Here is a 10756-nt window from a genome sequence, read left to right as displayed (position 1 = left end):
TATATATATATATATGATTTCGAAAAAATCCCATTGTTTTAATCAAGTAATAATCTCGGAACATTTAATTTCCGCTCACTATTCACTATTTCTGCCTGCCGAAAGTCTCAACAGCAACTGTCCGGATTTCCTATAAATTGCCGTTGTTGAATTTAATGGAATAATAATCGAAAAAACGAATACAATATAAGATAGTTGACTCAGAAATCATCACACAAGACTTTTAGTTTATTATTAATAACGAAGCAAAAATATCTATTTTTCGTAATTAATTTCAGTAGAAAGTAATAATAAAAATATAATTATAAAGGAAGAAATTATACACTATTCGCATTATAATACTGTCCATTAAATTAATACGTTCTTTACGTGTCGAATTGTTTAAAGAAATAATTTTCTGATCATTATTAGAAGAATGTAGGAGATTATAAGTTATAATAAAGAAGATGTAATGAATTATAATTTTTTTAGATCAGTATTTGCCTCGTCGCGTTTCTCAAGCGAAATTACTAAAAGTAGCGTACGTTTTGTACAAGTCAGTGTTTTCGTCGAACATCTATTTGTCTGGCTTGCGTCATTGAACGCAAATAGCGGTCTGTCTCTCATCGCGTATCCACGCAACCAGTATAAGTCCAAGTCCAACGAGTCTCACTCAAAGGGGATGTAACAGTACATATCGTGTACATCCGGAACCCGTCGTGGCAATCTCGTTACCCAGCTAAAGACGTATCTACCCCTCGGCAACATTCGAAGACACCCAGCCGAAAGCAATTTCGTTTAAACCTCTCTCGGTACGTCATTCAAGATGCTCTTCTTTCTCCTTTTCATTGCTTGAAAGCCTCCCGCTTCCAAAAGATCGTTCCTATGTGCCAAAATAGTGCTTGCTATTCGCTAAGGACCAATGCACCACAGACAGCGAGTGATAAGAAAATTCAATTATGTTGCAATGTCGCACGTGTCGACCATGTTAAAAGGACCCAATCCTGCAAAAAGAGATCTTTCCTCTTTTGTCAAAAAATTCCCGAAAAATTCTAGCGGGTTGTTCCACGTGAAATATTGCATACCAAAAGTTTCAGTTTTTTTTGTGTAGTATACCGATAAAGTCAACGTTTTCCGATAATCGAGTGTTATCACATTAAAACGATACGTTTCTTTTGCATTTTATCGCTCATGCAAAATATTTGCGATTTTCCGAGTTACACTAAAATTGTCTGAAACTGCTGAAAACTAGAAACTTTTTTCGCATGACGTTATTCAATCATTTTTAAGTTTTTATATAAATTGCTATTAAGTACAGTTATAAGCTTTATAAGTTAGATAAGCGTTTATAACTTTTAGCATCGTGAGTTAAAACAAAGTTCAGCGTACTAATAATCAAATTAGTAATCCCTTAATTCCCTTTTAACGAAGACAAATTTTCTCTTGTGTAGATACCTTCATGAAATCTTCTTGCTCTTATAATCAACGTAGATCGAACGGGATTAAAAAGCGATTACGCGATAACGAGTAATTTAACATCAATGTACTCTTAATGATTTTGTAATAAGATCAAGTCTTGACATCAATAGAATGTGATATGTTCGCGCAAGTTAAACGTATCTACTTACAAAGATATCCAAAATACTCATTTATCAAATAAAATTCATTTCAACAACAATAAAAGCAAATAATAAAAGCAAAATAATTTATACATGACTTCACAAGCTGCATTTCACATTGGTAAAGTTTAGAAATGTTATTCGGTCGTTATTATATTTTAAAGAATTTATTTATTATCTTTAGCTTCAGAATTTTACAGTTTAAAAACTCTTTTTCGGAAACTCTTTTTCATAATTTTTACTTATTGAGAAAGATAATCTTATCTTATTTTATTGAAGCAGAATAATAATTTAATATACTAAACTTGGTTTATTTCAAAAAAATAAAAATTTTAGTAAAAACTTTCGAAAATTCAATGTAGCACTAAATCGCTAAAAAGATTTGTCAACCATAATGCTAGCAAAAATAAATTAAGCTAAAAGTTATACGAGTATTGCAAAACGTGGAAATTAATATTGTTCCGCGGTAATGTTATGGGATAATTCCTAAACGTTTAATAATATAATAATTCCGTTTACGATATTACACGCACACTAATAAGATGATCTCGAGTATACATTTATATCCGCGTGGGCAAGATAATTAACACGAGCATAGCAACATCGAAATGTTGGCATGCTAACGATTACTGTACAGTGCATTTAATTCCGCGTGCTAAACTGGATGGAATGGAGCTTTACTTATTTTGCAGACACGATAAAAATTAATAGATTAAACTACATAAAAAGGAAAGATATTATTCGGATGAACGAAACGCAGTCATTTCCTTCAAGTTTAAATAAATATCACATGCGGCGAACAAGTTACACGTCGATGTATATAATAAATTCTATCTTTTGACGTTGCTACATCAATAATTATTCTCGTTGAAAATTAATTCGTATAATGAAAATATTTCGAAGCTCTATTTAGTTACACATGTCGGATAATTTATGATTAATATTCAAATATTACACATCATAAATAATTAAAAAAATAAAATAAGAAACATGCATAAATGAAATACATTACAGAACGATACAAGAAAAACCTTTGATAATATTTAAATTATCATTACGTATACAAAGTATCTTAGTACAGAGATGTATTAACTATAGAATTTGTCGAATCGACTCCTTGTTTCGTGTCATCGTTAATTGAGAAGATAGTTCGCTTCGTCTTATTTTTCTTTTTTACACGATCTCACCTTGGGGAATGCGAACTATCGGCGGACGAAATTTCACAGGGTTTTAATTACAAGCAAAAAAAAATCGATTTTTAATTCTCGGTTCAGTGATGCGCCATACGGGATTCCCGCAGGTTTGAGAGACAGGAAAGATGAAAAGGGAATTTTTCGTTGTATCTAACCGGCTGATTCCACTTTTAAGTGGAATGTTTTGAAATTTCTCATCATTAACGATAAGTTGAAGGAAAAAAGTAGTAGTTCAGGAAAAAAAAAGAGTAAGAAAGAAAACCATGATTTACGGATTCATGTGTTTGTAATGTAATGTATATGTAATGTCCTTTTTTTGCGTCATTTTTTTGTCGCAGCGGAAAAGGGCGTGGTAACGGCTCTGGCGGTATCATTTTTTCCGGCAAACCGGTAGCGGTTTTCGGACTGCGTTTCGTGTGAAATATTTTCAAATAAAAAGAGTACAATTAAAAAAAGGACGCGCACACCAGTGATATTTGATAGTATTACAAATGTGCGACATTGCGAAATTATCGCGCGGAATTGTTGCGAGAATGTAGAGCGCAAAATTCCATAACCGCAATTGTGAAACTCACCCTCGAGCTCTCCCGTCGGATGTACGGCTTCCACAGGGAAGGTCGTTTAATCTTAGGACAGGATATGCCTCACCACAGGTGATCAACGATGTTTTAATAGTCACCTGTGACACAACAAATACAACTCTCATTTTCGACTCCCGAGACTCTCATTCATATTAATATACATACAATAATATATACTAAAGTATTTTGCATTACGAGAACATTTTTATCGTATATTTTATTCCATTAACTGTAATATTTATTTTAAAGCCTAAAAATTCATATTTAACGATTGAATTTGGACAAAAATTACAGAACTTTTCATCAACTGATATCGGAAAAATTATACAGGTTTAAATCGATAATGATATAAATGTGCTACTAAAAAAAGGAATAAATGTAGCGTATTTATAAATTATAGATTTCAATTCGTAATTCTTTCGATTTTTCACTGATGAAGGACTTTATAGTAATTCGAAACGTTCAGGGGGAGTTCAATGTTCAATCATTAAATATGAATTTTTTAAACTTTGAAATAAACATTACATTTGAAATCTTATATCTTGCTCGCCTTAATTTGACCTCGTTTCATCATTTGTTGGATACTATTACAAGTTTTATTTATTAACTTCATTCTATTTCATATTTTAATATAGATTTCACATTTGTATTAATATTTATCTGTCCATTGATATAAATTTATTCCTTATTGTATTATAAAAAGAAAATAGGCCAGAATCATGCAACTAAACTCTTTTAAAAATACTTATTATTGCAAATCCATAAATACGTGTATATATTCTTTTTATATTATATGCAAAAATAATACGTTTCTGTAATGTTTAATTCACTTTATTCTGGCTATACCCGTTAGAAAATAACAGCTATTTAATTTCAACAACTTCTCAATAGTCTCTACATATTACCGGACGAATGATAATTTTTTAATTATTAAAAATTTTCATGGATCAGTTGAATCCTTCGACAATACGTAAATTAATCGGCAAATTAACGATACGATTTACTCTCCGTTATTGGGAAGGACGCGAGATAGGATTTCAGGTTATGCAACAGCCATGTGACAGTAATGGCGTTCGCAGCTGACGACGTTAATAGAAGGATTTTGGGGGCAAGCCTCCTCCCTCCGTCCGTCAGACTAATTAACCTCGTTATATCGCTGGTCCAACCAACAGGACGCTACTCCTGTTCCCGATGTAACGATCGTCGTACCTCTGTACGAACCAACCCGACGCGAGACATCTCCCGTCGAGAGAGTTTAATTAATCTAATGACGGTCTCCGTAACATCCTTGAGTGACCGACGTAACCCAACGTGAAGTATAGATACGAGGACATATTGTGTGTCTTCGGCTTGTTTGAAGTTGACTGTTTCTTTTTACTTTTTATTTTTTTATTAACGCAAGTGTTGTAGTAACGTTATTGCTCATAAAAAAACAAAAAGTTTCCATAAACAACGTCCTCACCTGGAACTTTTGTTGAACGGAAATCGTATCCAGCTCGAGAAATAAAAAATTATAAAACAAAACTGGATCATCCAATTCAAAATATTCATGTCACTAAGCCTCGAATTTGAAAATATACATTTTCATACAAGGATTTGCATTGGTAAAGGTTCTTGCTGAGTTATCTAAATGGATATAAAATAGAGGCATCGAAATACGAATTGAATTTCGCTAAAAGTCCAGCCTGGAGTGACCAGATGCTACATAGATCGATGGTAACTTTAGTTTTAGCAACTGTCGCGCATTTGTTACTGTTCCATCATTGAACGTCACAACTGACGATCGATGGATTCGATCGAAATACGAAAGGCTGCAGCTTGCGACAAGCATAACGATCCGCCGTCACAAATCGAATTTAACATTCGAGGTAACGTTGTGTCGAAAAATCCGCGAAAAGCAACAATTTTATTTCCGTCCAGCCAAGCGAGATTCATATTTCAAACTATCCGATTTATCATTTCTTTTTTACTAAAATGATCAAGTACCAAATGTATCACGAGTACTGATAAACGATCAATGTATATCGATAGCGCAAAAAGATTCTATATATTTAAAAATTAAAAAATGCATAATAAAATTCTGACGTACCTATAAGGTTTCATTTTCAAGAAAAAAAGTCGGTATCAATCGATAGACGGAAGCCTACGCGGTTCAAAGTAACGAAGACCTATCGGTGCATTGCTCCAACGGGAGACATTAACCGGAAGTAATTCCGCCTCCATCATACTGTGTGCCTCGTCATACTGTTCATTACTTATCGATCGGACCGGCGAAATTGAATTTAGCGGGAAAGAGCGACGGAAAGAGGAAAAAAGGAATCGATGGAGTATCAAGGGAGAAAAAATGAGAAACGAGTAAAAGGTAGGCAGGGTACGTGTTCCGAACTGTGTGCCAAGAGCAAAAGGTGGAAGTGCAGCGAGAAGAGAGATCGAAATAATCGATCGAAATAACCGAGAATCGAGAAGTGAATCGCTCTCTCTCTCTCTCTCTCTCTCTCTCTCTCTCTCTCTCCTGGAATTTATCGCGTTAGTACTGCGAACGAACGAAGCTCTAACACGCCCGACACCAGGATTCCAATTAGCCACTTTAACCATTTCATGAGATCGAATCCTATCGATTCTCGTTTCATTTTCGTCTCCTCTTTCTTCCCCTCGCTCTCTTATCTTACGAGACCTCGCGCCGATCTCGGAATAGCATTGGGGATATTGGAGTACTTTACTTCCGAGTATACCCGATTACGTCGAGCATCACGGGTATTAAACGCTTACTAATTCGATATCTTCGATAATATACTATAATAGAATCTTCATCATTTCCATTATCTGAATGTTCTATCATTTGAACAGAATATTCGATATGTATAGAACGTCGTTTTACTCCTCACACAGTAATACTGCTTGCTTACTTTCCAAAGATATGAAAGATGCTTCTTGACTTTAGATCGTTAAACAAAAGATTTTGAAAGATGGCATAAAATTAACGTAACTTTACGTAGGAGCTGCGTTAACAGACTTATACATAATTTAGCAGACGTGAGAAGACCATAAACGTAAAAGCAAGCCGTCAAGTTCTGCTCAGATCTTTCTTCTCTTTGAAATCAATAAAGTTAAACGTCAGAAAGGCGATTGCTCTTGGAAAGACAAATCAAAATCGAAACGGTGAAACAATTTAGATAATTTTATCGAATTTGTTCTTTCCTCGTGTTAGAAAAGTGAATTAGATCGTGTCGTCGCATCCAAACTCATCGTATTGACTTGTGTTTCGCGGGGATGAAATTCCGATGGATGGCATTTTCTCAACGACGTGATTTTCGTTCGTACAATTGTTAGATAGTGAACGCGCGTGCGCACGTTCACGAAAAATAATAACGAAAAAAATGCAAGTTTTTATTTTGCACTTGTTTGCAATTTCTTTTCTCTTCTTTTTCTTCTTCGTTTTTCTGATGGTATTTCGCTTTTACGTTCTCGCGTAATAACGAAGTATTGCTGCGTTTCGCTCTCGTGTCTCTCTCTCTCTCTCTCTCTCTCTCTCTCTCTCTCTCTCTCTCGCTCTGCTTTTTATTTTCTCGACAATGTTTCTTCTCCGTGTCCATCGTCGACTTCCTTAACTTCGTCTTATGGAGAACGTTCACCGCTGTCTCGCGTCTTGCGTTTCGTTCTGCGAAACGAGCTTGCTGTCGTCGGCAAAAAAAATCCATCTTCACAGTTTTAAAGAAACTGGCAACGTAAAATAATTCTTCACTGCAAAATACTACAAATACTGTAGAGTATAGCATAAATGTCGATGAGAAAAGAACACGGATGAAATGGCGGGTCGCGCGATAATATTGAATATTTTTATATTTCAAACATATCCTTTTCGATAATATTTCGAAATTTATATTTTGCATTCGAACCACGCGTTTCGAAGTATCCTACGATTTGCGCCCGTCATGCAAAATATGTTTTTACTGTATTTTTTCACGTCTATAAATTATATATATAAAACCTTTATAAATAAAGTCTACTCGTATAACTCGTATAATATATCAAATAAAGAATTTCATAACATATATTTTTATACTAATCATTTGACAGAATTGATTTAGAACGCAACATAACATCGGCAAATTCTAATTTCCTTTTAACGTGAAATGATACATACGTATACATTATTGGATTTCACAAAGTGTCCCACAATTTGAAAGTATTCCCGCGGTATTGGATGAAATTGCGGTTAGTGCGTGCGATATTATACGGACGTAAACTACGTTTGTTGACGGATGTATTTAGTGGGTGGTCCGAGAGGATGACAAGAGGAGAGGAGAGGAGAGGAGAGGAGAGGAGAGGAGTGTCGCACGCATATTGTGTCGCGCGCATATCGCGTCGCCGTTCATCGTTTCATTCGAGCTCGTTAACCATCGTTAACGCTCCTGTCCGCGTCCGTTCTCTTGTCGACCAAACCGGCTTGCGGCGCGCCGCAAAAACCGCGAAATGCGCGCGACAAAACTGTCCCGGACGGAAAGCCACAGACTTACCAGCAGTTCGGTCTTTCGTCTAACGTTCGTAACGGTAATTGCGCTTTAACGCTTCCATATAGGTATTCGAGAATGTTAAGCAATTCTCGTGTCGTCTGTTCTTCACCACTTACTCCCTTCGCAGATAGAAGATGGACAGAAAAGATTCCTGCATGCCGACGGCGAAAGGAATTCTAAAGAGGAAGATTTATTATAACGGTATATAATTACATTTCCTTTATACAAATGCAACTGTAATAATTATATACAGGGTGTAACTGAAATAACGCCCATTAACCATATAATACTATTCCTAATAAAATACTAAGTCGAAGAGTCCTCTATCATTTTGCAATTTTCACAATAGTTAACGAGATATTAATTTCTAAATATTTCCGAATAAACGGATAAAGTCGATGTATAAGACAGTTTTAAGATATCTTTCCGTGAAATGTTTTGAAGATTTTTCTTAAAATTTCTCAAAAATATGTTAAAGTTGTTTTATACGTCGATTTTAGACATTTTGTTCATTGAGCGACTAAAAAAAAATATTGCAAAAATTGCAAAATGGTAAAGGACTTTCCGTCTCAGTTTTTTATTAGGAATAGCACTATATGATTAGTGGATGTTATTTCAGTTACATCCTGTATAATCATAACTTTCTGTAAAATAGTAATTATGATAATTGCGTCTTTTCGTGTAGTTCTATTTCTCATTTTATTTTAAGCTTTCTGAAATCTCACGCGCGCTGCACTTTAGCGTTTACGACTTGAGGACAGAGAGAGGGTTGACGTTCTTTTGGAAGACCGACTGCTTTGACTAAGTACCTCTTCAAAACATAGTATACGCCCGTCGACGCGTTGATGTTATCGTATCGTCTCGTTTGCGGCCATAGAGACTCTCGCGATCATTGCGTCGCAAATTACCCCGCAAATGTCTCGCAGGGCGTGTCTGTAATCTCGCCGGGATATACGCGTCTGTCGCGCCATAGGGGATCGTCAAGTATGTGCGAGTGATGAGAGTACGAGTATATGCATGGCATACACACATACGTAGAGATTCAGGAAAATCTCTCCGCAGGAGAGAGGATCTTAACGAATCCCGCCTGTCGTGATTCATTCATAGATAGTTAACTTGTAAGGACTGTTGTTCCGCTGTTAAATGATAATGACAGACAATTCTAACAAATCTACTGTCCTTGGCAAAGGTTTCGTGGAAAGACGTTCTACCTGTCTCTCTGTGATCCTTGACGGTAAATACCTTCGTGGTAAAACGTTGAGTTTTAATATCTCGCTTAAGTAAAGCTTTGCTTTAAATTAAATGGCGAGTAAAATGTCAGTGGTGTTTTCCGTGAATACACAGGTTTTAATACGCTCATATTTTTAATTTAACTTTTACAATTAGTATTTCTTTTTTTATCAAATGAGGACGAGTTGATTTATTTCTTAACATATTTTTAGCTTACAATAATGTGCATTTAAAGATTTAAATTGTAAAAAATTTTTAAAATACAAACGATTATTTCTTTTTATTCCTCTTCGTAATTTTTACAAATAAGTAAACACATTGAGTTTTTGGCTTTAATCTTGTCAGAACAGCTCAATATAATACTGTAACAATCAGTTTCACTGATTGTTACTGAGTTTTATGGAGACAGATGTAGTTTGCCAACTATAATCATGCATTGCTTCGAGTGTTTGGAGAACTATATATGGAGAATTGGCTCAAAGCGTTATATAGAGTCTATCATGGTGTAGCACCCCAGGTTTATACCCGAGGTTCATTATGCATCTACATCCGACGAAAATCAGATTGGCAAGCGTCAACGGGTGCCAGAGAGTACAACGTCCCTTCGTCCCTTTGTCCAATATTTGCTAGGCAACGCGCGGAACATTCGCGGTCGACGAGTCCCGGAAACGATCTGGCATCGATCCAACACCGGATCCCGTGCACGTAGAGGACCTTTCTTGGAATGTATATAGTTCGAACGTCGTCGTCATTATCGTTTCAAACCGCCACCGACGACGAGGTCGGATACCGGAAATTCGTTCCCCACGTGATCAATGCTTGGCGACGCGAAAGAGAGAGATCGACAGGAATTTCTTCGGATTCGAAATTCACTACGATATGCCGTCGAATCACGAACTTTTCGAAGGTTTTCGAGATTCTACAGTCTGCCCGGAATTGATGCCACCCGACTATTGGGATCGTTGCATACGAAATGTCGTAGCCGGAAAGTTTCAGTTTTATGAAACGCTCGCTTATAAAGTAGACATCTTCCGATAATCAAATATCATGTGTCACGTCAAAGTAACGCGATTCTTTTACGAAAGTAAGCGCAGTGTCTGTGACATATTTTTGAAATACAATAAATATAGGTAAAAATATGTACGAAATAAAAAATGTAAAAATATTATTTCATGATCTTGAAATATATGTTAAAGGAAGAGCTGTGGAGTTAGCACGATATTCTATTTATACAAAAAAAAAAATAATGACAGTTCCAGTAGCACTTTTTACAATTCTACATTTATACAATTCTTTACAAAAAGACTTCCTTAAAAAAAAAAACTTTCGTTTAAAAAACTAAAATTGAAGATGTAGCGCGCTTATTTCGCAAATTTAGAATGATATTTTCCTTCTAAGAAAGACATAAATATTCTCACTTTTGACAGTTTTTTTATTAATATTTCTCGAATTGTATAAATACATATAATTTAAAGACAAAATTCCATTTATCAAGTTTAATTACACCTTAAATCAAGCTTTAAATATAGAAGATAGACAGCGCGACAGAGAAAAAAATGTGTTGACAATTTATCATAATTATAAAAATGTGGAACTCTGTTTTATTTTTATAAGAAATTGTAGAACTATGTGTGTGTGTG

The 10756-nt window shown here is 35.3% G+C and overlaps 1 protein-coding gene across 4 annotated transcripts in view; it reads right to left on the bottom strand.

Annotated features, from left to right (window-relative positions):
- The window catches only part of LOC108691139 (protein-tyrosine sulfotransferase), a 76584-nt gene that overhangs the window by 52763 nt on the left and 13065 nt on the right, over positions 1–10756 (bottom strand). For 2 of the 4 annotated variants that reach the window (XM_018198798.1, XM_018198811.1), the window contains exon 2: positions 3367–3470. The exons of the other annotated variants lie outside the window; for them this stretch is intronic. The gene's annotated coding sequence lies outside the window, so the exon portion shown is untranslated. The remainder of the gene's footprint in view (positions 1–3366; positions 3471–10756) is intronic. 4 annotated transcript variants of the gene reach the window in all.

Source organism: Atta colombica, unplaced genomic scaffold, assembly GCF_001594045.1.
Source record: "Atta colombica isolate Treedump-2 unplaced genomic scaffold, Acol1.0 scaffold105, whole genome shotgun sequence".
NCBI classification, from domain to species: domain Eukaryota; kingdom Metazoa; phylum Arthropoda; class Insecta; order Hymenoptera; family Formicidae; genus Atta; species Atta colombica.
Note: the sequence above shows the minus strand (reverse complement) of the source record. Positions and strands in the feature narration are given on the sequence as shown.